This window comes from Trachypithecus francoisi, unplaced genomic scaffold (assembly GCF_009764315.1).
Source record: "Trachypithecus francoisi isolate TF-2019V2 unplaced genomic scaffold, Tfra_2.0 Lachesis_group8, whole genome shotgun sequence".
In the NCBI taxonomy this organism is placed as follows: Eukaryota; Metazoa; Chordata; class Mammalia; order Primates; family Cercopithecidae; genus Trachypithecus; species Trachypithecus francoisi.
Window position 1 is genome coordinate 65,547,243 of NW_022681473.1, and position 12,483 is coordinate 65,559,725.

The following is a 12,483-nucleotide window of genomic DNA, read 5'->3' on the forward strand; positions in this document are numbered from 1 at the left end:
TGTTACCATTAACCTGGAAAGCAGGGTCCTGCCTGTCCAGTTCAGCTTTGTGAACCCAGTGCGTGGCACACAATAGGTACTCAGTAAAACTTTTCTCAATAAACTGACAATGGAAAAGGAGCATTCTGAGAATCATCAATTATGGTCATTCCATCAGCCAGCAAAGAGGGAGGCCCAGGGGCCTGGTGGAAATGGCATGAGGCCAGCAGACCTGTGTGGAGGGACCTAGGGCAAGGCTCAACAACCTGGGCCTTAGTTTTCTCATGTGTCCAATAAAAGGGCTGGACAAGGTGAGCTTTCGGATTCCTTCCTGGCTCTGAGGTCCTGAGGATTTGCTGGGGGGTGACCAGATGCCCACCCCCATCTGGGTCTATAATGATCATGGAACTGCTCTCCTGGCCCTGCCCTTCTCTGCGCAGGCTTTCCTTCTTCGTCTTGGCTACTTTCATTTGCAGGAGTTTAAATGCTGCTTGGTCTTCTTTCATACATTTGTGTCCTGCCCCCACCCATTTTGAGAGCTCCCTGTGGGCAGTGCTGTCTCCTCAATCCACCTTATCGCCAAGACTGTCTTCCTCCTGACATTGCACATCCTTCCTCTCCCCCTCATCAGTTTGGGACAAGTCCCGTCTTCACGAGGGTCTCTCCCTTGGATCCCACCCTAGGCTGTGGCTGCCCCGTCCCCTGGGGGAAGAGGGCAGAGTGACATGTCTGCTGACAGACTGATGGCCCATGCTCCAAGGGGAGCAGGCCAGCAGCCGCAAAGGTGCAGTCTGTGCCAGGTGGTCCTTGCCAGCCAGAGCTATTTTTAGAAGCCATGTTTGCAAATTTTGTGTTAATAGTGTCTCTGTCCAAGCTCTGGCTCCCAGGTCGTAGGGAGGGGGAGAGCCTTGGAGAAACCCTCCCTCCTGCCTTGTTCTCCTCCTCACAGGTGGCTGGGATAAGTGGGGGACTCCTATCCAGGTCGAAGCCCTCCCAGCCAGCCAACTGCAGAGACAGGGCAAATGGGGACTCGGGGGCTAGCTTGAGGGAGGAAGAGAGGCATAGAGCTGAGGCTACCAGAGGACCAGTCTCAGAAGGGAGGCAGGACTCCCGGCCACAGGACACTCTGTTGGTGCCATGTTACTGGATGGACACTGTCAGCCGCCCTGTCAGTCACCTCCTTAGGCAGTGAGCCTGGGCCCCCATCAGGCTTCTGTATTTCTCTGACCATGCCCACTCTCATCCCAAGACCTTCAGCCAGGCCTTGACTGAGCTCTGATGTGGAGGCACCAGAGGAAACACTCCCCAATGCATCTTCCTGGGCCCATTTATGAAGGGAGGGACCTGGTGGCTGAGAGGGGGGCAAGCTGATACAGTCCCGTCCTCAGGGCTCTGGGTCAGGCAGAAAGGGCCAAGGCCTTGAGCGCACCGTGACCACTGTGATGGGTGCTGGGATGAAGAAGTGATGGGTGCTGGGAGGGTATCGCTTGCTCTGAGCTGAGAACTGAAGGATGAGTAGGAATCCAGGGAAGAGTGAGTGAAAGACAGAACGACAGGGCGGGTGCAAGTGCAAAGGCCAGTAAGATTTGGTGATTCAATGACTGTAGAAGCCAGGAGATTCTTCCAAACATGGGGGCTCCCAAGGAAGAAGCTCCCATCTTTTCTTGGTTCCCACTCATCCACACAGACCTGCTCCTCTGCCAGCACTAGCAATACTTGGACCCCACCCCCAATGCCCAGTGCAGCCCAGAAAAGGCCTTCCTTTCAGGGCAGTGACACTCCTGCACACTGAGGGACCCTAATGGCCCTGCCTGGAAGGAAGCTCAGAGGGCCCCCACTGGTTCATTTGAAGGCTGGGCTTCAATACCCAGGTGCTGGGAGCTCACTCTGGAAGAGGAGCTTGATAGGCAGTGAGCGGGCTCTGAGCAGGAACATTATCCCTGCTACACCCACCTCCTGTGACCCAGCTGCCCCAAACCCTGCTCTCCCTCTGCTGGACTCTAGGCCTTGCTCTTTCCTTTAAACCTGTGAGACCTTGGGCAAGGTGTTCAACCTCTCTGGGCCTCATCTGTAAAATGGGGATATTAATAGAGCAGGGAGGATGACATAAAACCAAGTGGGAGAAGCCTCAGTCCAGGCCCTGGAATACAGTAAGCGCCCAATAAGCTTTCATTCCTAGCGACACCGCTATCCTGTGAGAGAAGGGGAAGCTGAGGCCCTAGTGGGCAGGGCCTTGCCCAGAGTGGCTCCCGGGAGCAATCGCGGCCGGGCGGGTGGGGGCGGGCGCCGTGGCCTCAGGGGCCCTCCCCGGGCTGGGCACCCCCTCGCCGCCCGGGCACCGCTCGCGGCCGCGCTTCACAAGCGAAAACAAACACGGCCACAAGCAGCCCCTGTGCGACGCGGCCCCGCGCCCGCCAGCGCCGCCGCAGCCGGGTCAAAGCCGGCTTTGTGCCCGCCCCGCCGCCCCCGCGGCCCAGGCGATTTTAATTAGCGTCTGGGTCTGCGCCGGGAGACGCGAATCAAAGCCCCCGTTCTTCCAGCGCCCCAACCGCGGCCCCCGCCTCTCGGATCCGCGCAGCTCCGCGCACCCCTGCTGGCAGCAGCGGGAAGTGGAGCCCTCCAGGGGCGGCTGTCTAGAGTTCGAATCTTACCTTTTACAGCAGAGAAACCTGGGGCAAGTTACTGACGCTCTGAGCCTCCATTTCCCCATTATTAATAGCATTCGCCGGAGCCAGCCCTCAGAGTGCTGCTGCGAGGTTTACGTAAGAAACAGAAGGTCAGCAGGAATCTAGCTCTGGGGCAAGGGACAAAAAGCCTTTTTAGGGGGCAGGGAGCTGCGTCTTAGGTGAGCTTGAGGAGGGGTCCCCCGGTACACGGGAAAAGGCAGCCCAGGCAGAGGCAACGGGGGAGTAAAACTCAGGTGCATTGCCTTCTCTGGAGCTGGACCCGGGAGCCCAGGCTGGGAGGCGGACCTCCACCTGTGTGATGGGGAGCCACGGGCCGTGAGAAGGCCAGCTTTGCTTTTGGAAAGTTCACTTGGGCTGCTGTGTAAAGGAGGGGTTGAAGGGCTGAGGCTGGAGGCAGTGACTTGATGAGGCCTGAGCTGGGCTGAGGCACCCCCAGAGGAAGGGGCAGGAGCAGGAGGCCCTCAGAGGTAAGGCTGCATCATGAGCAGCGTTCTCCCACTGAGGTTTGGACCCTTACACCCTTGAGGGTTTCTTGAAGGATAGCCTGGCCCTGGGTCACCAGCTGCTTGTTTAAAAAGGCCAGTTGATGGCCCCACCTCACATCGGCTGAATCGGAACCCTTGGGCTTGGGGCCTTGGAATCCACAGCCCCATGTTGATTCTGTTACATGAATGAGGATGGATGAGCCATAATCTGTAGGAAAAGTATAATCGCTGGTCCCCATACCCCCAGCACCAGGACTGAAGTGGGATATTTGTTCCCACCACTGGGCCTTGTTACCCTCACAGGCCCCTATGTCTCCCAATGGGCCTCAGTTTCCTCGCTCATAAAATGGTCATGGCCTCACATCAACCCTCCCTCCTAGGGATATGGGAGAATCACACATGGGCCTTGAGTGGGAAATGCCATCAGAGGCAGGAAGACCCCTAAACAGTCCTGTCTTCCACACACTGCATTCACCCTCGTAAAGGCATTTTTGTGCATGACTGCTGCTGCTCAGCACCCTTTGAGAGTTCCCTGTGGGCAGAGGAGAGGGGTCACTGGAGTGCGGCTCCCCACTGTCTTCAGAATAAAACTCTGACCCCTCAGCCTGGTGTTCCAAACTGTGACCTGGCTACATTTCCAGTGTTTTTTTCTCAGTGTCCCCAAAACTACCCCTCACCCCTGTTCAGTCCCAAACACCTGTACTTTCCTGCTGCTTTGCCTTTGCCTGACCTGTCCCCTCCTTGGAAATATACTTCCTCCTTTCCCTCTCCCCCATTTTCAGATAGCCATATGTTGTTATTTCTTTATGACTATGCCCCACCCTGCCCCAGTAGGGGTGCTCTTTGTCTCCTGTGAACTCCTTGTGTACTCACTATTCCTCTGTTAAAGCACTGACTGCCTTCTACACTGGTTAAGATCTTGGGTTTTTGATGTGAGGGCAATCTGGCTGTGACATCTGTCACCTCAATGATCGCAGGGTTGATTTGGCTGGTCTGGCTGACTAGGCGGGTGTCCCCTTCCTCCCTTACCACTCCAGTGCATCCCTCCTGAAGCTGCATGCTTGCTCAAAGACGATGACCTTCCTGATAGAGGAGGACAATCCCTCTGTCAGGGGTATATGAGGAGCTATGCTCCCCTACTAAACTTCCGAACAAGCTTTAAAGATCTTGGGTTTGGAAGATTTATAAACCTAGTTTGTGGCCCTGACTCCAGGACTGTGTGACCTTGGAAAAGTTCCTCAACCTCTTTGAGCTTCCATTTCCTCCTTGTATTTTCAAGGAAGTTTGGGGACATAAGGAAGGGAAAGCATTTGGAGCAGTGTCTGGGCAGTGCAGAGTAACAGACAAGAGTGCAGGCTCTTTCTGGAAAGGAGAAATGGGTGAAAAAAAAAAGGAGTGCAGGCTCTGAACTGCAGTGCATGGGTTTGAAACCACACTCCACCCTCACTCACTGGCAGTATGAGCTTGGGTAGAATTACTAAACTCTTCTTTGCCTCAGTTTCCTCAACTGTACAATTTGGATAATAGTGTGGTAGACAGACCCTAGTATGGCACCCATAATGTTCACATCCTGTATCATCCTCAGTTTTTGAGTGTGAGCAAGACCTGTGATTTGCTTCTGACCACTGGAACATGACATAGGTGAAGGGATTTTGCAGATGTAATTAAGGTTCCAAATTATTAGATTCTGAGTTACTCAAAAGGGAGATTATGCTGAGTGGGCCTGATTTAGTCAGGTAAAATTCCTTAAAAGAGGAACTGTACCCTCCCTGGAGTCAGAGACTCTGAGTTCTGATTTTGAAGAAGTAAGCTGTTGTGCTGCAAGAAGGCCTATGAGAAAGGTCACGTGGCAAGACTGTGGGTCACCTCTAAGAACTGAAAGTGGACCCTGGCTGACAGCCAGCAAGAATACCAGGGCTTCAATCCTGCAGCTGCAAGGAGGTGAATTTTTCCAACTTAAGGGAGCTTGGGAGTGGATCTTTTCCCAGTCAAGCTTCTGATGAGACCACAGCCCCAACTGATGCCTGGATTGTAGGCTGGTGAGATCCTAAAGCAGAGAACTGTCTGTTTCCAGGCTTCTGACCTACAGAAGCTGTGAGACAATAAATATGCTAAATTTGCGGTAATTTGTTACTCAGCATACAAAATTAATACAAACAGTATCCACATTATAGGGTTCTAATGAAGATTAAGTGAGGTCACAGAGGTAAATAAAGCCTTGGTCTGGTGCCTGGTTCATGGGAAATGCTCAGTAATTGGTAGTAATTCGCTGCCAATGCTATTATGTTTAGGATTAGCACTTTACAAAGGTATGTTTTTAATCATCCGCTTATTAGCATGTTTAAAAAAATGATAGGTTTTGCAGGCAGGAAACCTACGTCTGAAACATAGCAAAGTTGCTGTTAGACCTTTACTTTTCTAGGCCTGTATCTGTTAGAATGCATTAAGCTGCAAGTATAGAAAACCTGACTAACAGTGGCTGTCTTAGGTTGGGATTCTTAGAAACAGAAGTTGAGATGAGGAGTCATGTGAAAGTGATGTATTGGGAAGTGTTTCCAAGACAAACCAGTAGTAGGGGAGTGGAGAAGTGGGAAGGGAAGAAAGCAAGGCAAGGGTGTGATTCAGGCCAAGTCCCACAAAGGGGAGCTTGACTCAGACTTGCAGAGGAGCGCCAGAGATCGTGCAGTCACTCCTGAGTCATCCACATCAGCATAAGGGAGCTGGAGGATTGGCACCTCAATGCTCATCTGTCTGGGCTAAGGGCCACCTGGGGTGGAGTGGGGGTGGACATTCTCAGGCTCTTCTGGTTTTCCACGCTCACTGGCAAAGTGGGCTCGGGCAGCCTGAGGGCAGTCCTCTGACAAAGAGAAGCAGGTGCTGGCTGTTGGGAATGAAAGCTCACTGGAGCTGGTATGTATGACAATGGTGAAGGGATAACAGGCATTGTGTTTGGGTCAATGGCAGAGCCGCTACAGTGGCATAAACTGCAAGGACATCTGTTGTTTTCTTAACAAGAAATGTGGAGGTATGTGGTCCCCAGACTGGTTCAGTGTGGGCCATCAAGGCCATTGAGGACTCAGCTCAGGACAGCCTTCCTCAGCATCCTGGCTTTTATCATTCTCAGCCTCATGGCCACAAGATGGCTGCTGCAGCACCAGGGCTCATGTCCTTAACTGACAGCATCTGAGGCTGGAAGAAAAGGGAGGGCTGCAGCAAAAAACCTTTCTCCTCACATGACCCTCCCCTACAGAAGGAAAATCTTCCCTGCTCACTCCACCAGCCCTGGGTCATGTCACCAGTACGTGTGAAAGGGCTTTATAACCTGTGAAGCACAACAATGCTGATTTTAATTGCTATTGAAATCCATGCTTTTCCTTCCCCTTTGCACTGGGAGGGGCTGTTTGCGACTCACTGTGGCTTCTGTTGATTCTACCCTCTAAATGGCTGGCAATCCCACCCACTTCTCTCCCTCTCTGTTGCCACGCCCTAGTCCACACTGCCACCATCTCTGTCACTGGTAGCTGCAATAACTTATTAATACTAACCGATCGCCCTGCTTCCATTCTTGACTCCTTCCAAGTGTTTCTCCCACAGAAGCCTCAGGGATCTTTGTAAAACACAAATCTGTCTGAGTCACTCCCCTGCTGGAAATTGTTCCAGGCTCAAAAATAGGGGAGCTATTCAAAGTAACTACTGGTTTGGAATAGGCCCTGGGCAATCAGGATAGGCCCCAGTATTGACAGCCCTGCCAGCCTATCTTTCCTGAATATCAGCCCTGTTCTGGTGGCCCTGGGGAAACTGACCTCTGCTGCCTCTCCAGGCTTCCCTCTAGAGGCCGTTCCCCTCACCCCCACTTCCTGCACCACCCACCTCCACTGCCCGATACTACTCTCTTGCCAGGCTGAACTTTTTGCTGCTTCCCAGATGTCTGACATACAGTGGGTGCTCCATCAGTGGTTGTTGAGCTCTGGAATGATCACTGCTACCATTGTTACTCCCATTACCACTGCCACCACCACCATTATTGCCTCCACCACCACCAGTACCACCGCTCCTATTTGCAGCACCCGGGCAAGAATGCAAATGGAGACTACGTATCATAATATGTGATATGACCTGGAATCTCTATTTGTATCCTTGCCTGTCACCACTTTTGCCTGTTTCCAGGCCTCTGACCTCACTGTTTCCTAGGACTGAAACACAACTTCTCCACTTTCCCTGAATAATTCCTTAAGGTCTCTATTTGGATGTCCCTCATCCAGGAAGCTTCCTCTGACACCCCTTTCCCTGCCCCCTGGCCATGGGTTCTCACAGCCCCCCTGTGCCTTCTTCTGTGTTTGTCACTCTGTTGTCATTGTTTGTGTCTCTCTTTCCCTCTCCAGACTGGAGACTTTTGAGGATGCAGTTGGACACAGAGGACAATTACATCCCCTTTGCTGATAGTAGCAGGTAGCAATGGTGGTGAAGGAGGGCAGGACCACCTTTAAGCCCAGTAAAGAGGGACCCCCAGCCCGGACCATGCCCTCTGGAGGGCCCCAGTCTGACCCACTTTCAGCTGGACTCCTACTCACAGCCCAAGGGGTCCATAGGATCGAGGGCATGTGGACCCCACTTCCCCTCTAGACCACAGTGGGGACCTAGGATCCTGGAATTCTCTGCCCAAGCAGCCCTGAGTCTGCTTCTTGGACTGCACCTCTTCCCTAGGTCTGTTCTCTAAACCTGAGGGATAGTTTGCTGGGGCTCTGGATGAAATTTGAAAAAGTTCCATTTGCTTTTGCTGCATAATGAATTACCCCAGAATTTGGCGGCTCAAACAACTTTTATTTTTCCTTTTTTTTTTTTTTTTTTTGAGACAGGGTCTTGCTCTGTTGTCCAGGTTGGAGTACAGTGGCATGATCATAGCTCACTGCAACCTTGACCTCCCGGGTTCAAGCGATCCTCCTACCTTAGCTTCCTGAATAGATGGGACTACAGACATGTGCCACCATGCCCAGGTAATTTGTTATTTGTTATTTATTTATTTATTTTTGAGGCAGAGTCTTGCTCTGTCACCCAGGCTGGAGTGTAGGGGTGCAATCTCAGTACACTGCAACCTCCACCTTCTGGGTTCACGCCATTCTCTTGTCTCAGCTTCCTGAGTCGCTGGGACTACAGGTGCCTGCCACCACGCCTGGCTAATTTTTTTTTTTTTTTTGTATTTTTAGTAGAGACGGGGTTTCACCGTGTTAGCCAGGATGGTCTCGATCTCCTGACCTCGTGATCTGCCCGCCTTGGCCTCCCAAAGTGCTGGGATTACAGGCGTGAGCCACCGCACCCAGCTGTTATTTTTTATAGAGACAGGGTCTCGCTATGCTGCCCAGGCTAGCCTTAAACTCCTGGGCTCAAATGATCCTCCCACCTCAGCCTCCCAAAGTGCTGGGTTTACAGATGTGAGTCACCATGCCCAGCAACAACTGTTTTTCAATCCTCATGAATTCTGTGGGGCAGCAACTTGGGCATGGCACAGTGGGAATGGTTTGTCTCTGTTCTACAATGCACGGGGTCTCAGCTGGGGAAACTCTAAGCTGAGGTCTGGATCCCCCTGGAGGGATCTTTATGTTCATATCTGCTTGGTGTTTCCGATAGTTCGTCCAGAGCTCGGCTGCGTCTGTTGAGTGGAGCATATGTGTGTGTCACCTATGTCGTTTTGGCTTCCTCACAGCATGGTGGCCTCATAGCAGCTGGACTTTGTACAAATGGCTCAGGGCTCCAAAAGCAGTTATCTCTGTAAGCAAAGCAATAGCTGCATTGCCTTTTCTGACCTAGCCTTGGAAATCACCCCTTATAATTTCTGTTCATTCTGTTGGTACAAATGAGTCACAGCCTACTCAGATTTAAGGGGTGGGGACATGGGCCACACATGGGCCACCTCTCAGTGGGAGGAGTATAAAAGCATTTGTGGACATGTTTTAAAACCACCATAGACATGCAGATTGGGGTGTCCATACGTGTGTGTACGGGACCCCTCACAGTAGAGGATGGAGATGAAATGAGGAGAGAGGTGGGCCAACAGCTGGAAGCCAGGGGTTAAGGGTTGGCTCTCCCTGGGTTTACATATTCTGGCCAAGAATTCAGAGAAGTCAGAAAATTTTAAATTTGAATTTGGCCTTCCAGGCCGTGAAGAAGTTATAATTGTCAAGGTAGGAACACAAAACATATTCATGTAATAGTTTTGTTTGATTTATAACTTTTAAATATTCAGGATGTGATAGGTAGTCTTCACATGCATTCTTGCTTGGGCCCTGCAAGTGTAAGGGGTGGTCCTCGTGGTGGAAGCGGCAGTAACGGTGGTGGTGGTGGTGGTAATGGCAGTGACAATGGTAGTGGTGATCATTCAAGGATTGAACAACCATTTATTGAGTACCTACTGTATGTCAGCAGTCAACCACATCTTACCACTGTTGCCTTTACCATCATTATAATTCTTCCTTCCTTCAATTAGCATATATTGAATGCCTCTTGTGGGTTAGGAACCATGCTAGGGGCTGGAAGTGCAGAGATGATAACATGTGGTCTCTGGTTCCAGACACTAACTGTCCTGTGGGAGGAACAGACAACTGCAGTACAAAAGGATGAGTTCCACTACTGAGGAGCAGACAATGCTGGGGCAGCCAAGGACTAGAGAGGGCTTTTCTAGGAGATCTTGAAAGATAAAATGAAATAGTACAGGCATAAAATAGGGAAAGGCATTCCAGAAAGAGGAAACAGCTTGTAAAAGGCATGGAAGAGAGGACACAGGTTCAAGAAAATTGTAGCAGTGGCAGCCTGTGAACAGGGATCCCTTTGGTGACCACTCCCTGTGTTTGCCACCTACTCCCTTATTTTGGGGCACTGCTCTTCCCCTACTCCAATCATGTGATGCTAATACCTCATCCCTGACCACCCAAGATTGGCTGTATGTCACCCAATATGGACCAGTCAGAGTTCCTCCCCAAAGTATTTCTATTGGAATGGGAAGGGAAGGTCCTTTGTACCCGATCTGGTTGGGAGCTCTTAGGATGTTCAACAGTGTGTAGTGTGTTGTCTTTTTCTTGAAAGAGTTGGTTGGAAAGAAGGTATGGCTATTCAGGATCTACAGAGTTGAGAATGGAGAAGGAATGTTCTGATGGTGTCAGAGTCCATGATTCAGGTCTTGCTGGAGCCCAGATCCATCCCAACTCGGTCACATGGTGCAGCAGGACCCTTGCGTATTTCTGGGAGATAAACCCAAGGGTTGGACTGAAAAGGCAGCAGGAGTCAGATCATGGGTTGGGGGGGGGAGCTTTGGTGTCATCCTGAGGACAAAGGAAAGTCATTTAGGGAGTAGCTTAATAAGGGAGAGGCATGGTCAGATTTGTGTTTTTGAAAGACCATTCTGATAGGCAAGACTTACTGGGAAGAGGCAGGGGTGGGAGAGGAAAGGCTGGTGGCAGGGGAGCTGGTGAGAAGGCTGATCTCATCCTTGGCCCGGTTGTAACCCGGCAGGAGAGGCTTGAACTTTGGAATGAGACCCTGTGAGTTCCAATCACAGCCCCACGTCCCAGTTGCTGTTTGACTTTGGGCAAGTATGTGAGCTCTGATGTGTGCTGGAGGAAGAAAAAGGTGGGAATGGTGAGAGAAATCAAATTTCATGTGGTCATTAAATCAGTCTTGAGCTGGGTACCAGAGATCCAGGTTCTAATTCTAGAAAGTCTGAGAAAACACCGTATACATAGAAACCCATGCCAACCCACCCCTTTCCAACCTCAGCCAGCTTCCTACAGCGATTCCTGCTCATCTTCCATGAACTGACTCTGATGGAGGACGTGGCAGGCAGGGGGTGTCTTCCAGGGACCAGGGCGAGGGGAAGCAGGGTGGCTGAGCCAGCCCTAGAGAGAGATGCCATTGTGCCCAGCGGGGCCCCAGGCCATCCCTCACCCCCAGGCTAGCCCTAAACCACAGGCCACGTCCTGTTTCTCAGAAATACTGCCATTTCCCAGAGCCCAGCATTTGTAGGGGGACAAAGGGAGGTGACGTGACAGCTGCCAGAGGAGGAGGAAACATCCCCAGGAAACCTGGAGGCCAGGCCTGGCCTTGTGAAGGATGGTCACATTTCAGGGCCAGAAAGCTACCTGGGAAGGTTGAGTGGAATGAGGGCTCTGAGCCCAGGTCTGTGGTGCCTGCCCCTGCCCAAGACCCGGCCCCATCCTGTGCTCTGGGACCCATGAGGATACAGAATCCTATCACATAAAGGTAGAGAGTGGAAAGGTAGATGACAGAGACTGGGAAGGGTGCAGGGAGCGGGAGGATGAAGAACACTGGGCTGAAGGTACAGACATGCAGTAAGACAGAAGGATTCCATTCAGTGATTGATAGCACGGTAAGGTGACTGTACTTAACAAAAATGTATTCAGGTGATGGACACCCTAAATGCCTTGACTTGATCACTGTGCGTTATATACACATTATATACATGCAGCAAAATTTCTCATGTACCCTATAAAGTTGCACAAAAAAAGTTAAAAAAAAATTAAGACTTTAGGATATAGAATCGTAGACCTCAGTTGGAATCCAACTGTCCATTTGCTGTTGTGACCTTGGTGAGTGACCTTCTCTCCCTGGAGGCTTAGTTCCCTTGTCTGATATGGGTAACAGGCCCCGCCTCACTGGGCTGTGCTAGGGATCAGATGGGACAGTGGATTTGAATGTGCTTTGTTAACCAATGGCCAGGAGGGATATCACTACCTCAGCTGGAGCTCTGGCTGCGCCCAGCCGGGCCACCGATGGGACAGTGGATCCCATGGGACTCCCTGCTGGAGCCTTGGGGAGCCCCATGGTGGGGCATGGCTGGTCAGATCTGGGAGCCCTCCACTCCCCTTTCATCACACTCACAGGGAGATGAGTAGGGTTATGCAGCAGGTTAGAGGCCAATGAAGAATGGATTTTAACCTGTCCCTAAATCTTGCCTTCATCCATCCTCACTCCTATTTCTCCTAATCTTCCCTCTCCTGGGGCATCTCCTCATCACAGACTGGCTCCCAGCCAGAAAGCTGTCTTCTTCAAGCCCATGTGCAGTCAGCCATGGGCCTGCCTCTCTTCTTTATTGCCAGCTTTCTTAAAATGCTTGTTTCCTCATTTCCCAGAAACCATCTCAGCACCTAAAACCCAGCTCCCACCTCTCAGCTCTCCTGACTTTGCTCCCTGCTGTGGCCATTGGAGTCTCCTTGTCTCCATGAAGGTCTCTTTGCCGGCCTTACCCCTGGTCCTCTCAGCACCCTGCTCCCCCACCTGTTCCGTCTGCCATGCTGACCCTTTGCTGATGCTCTGGGGTCCGT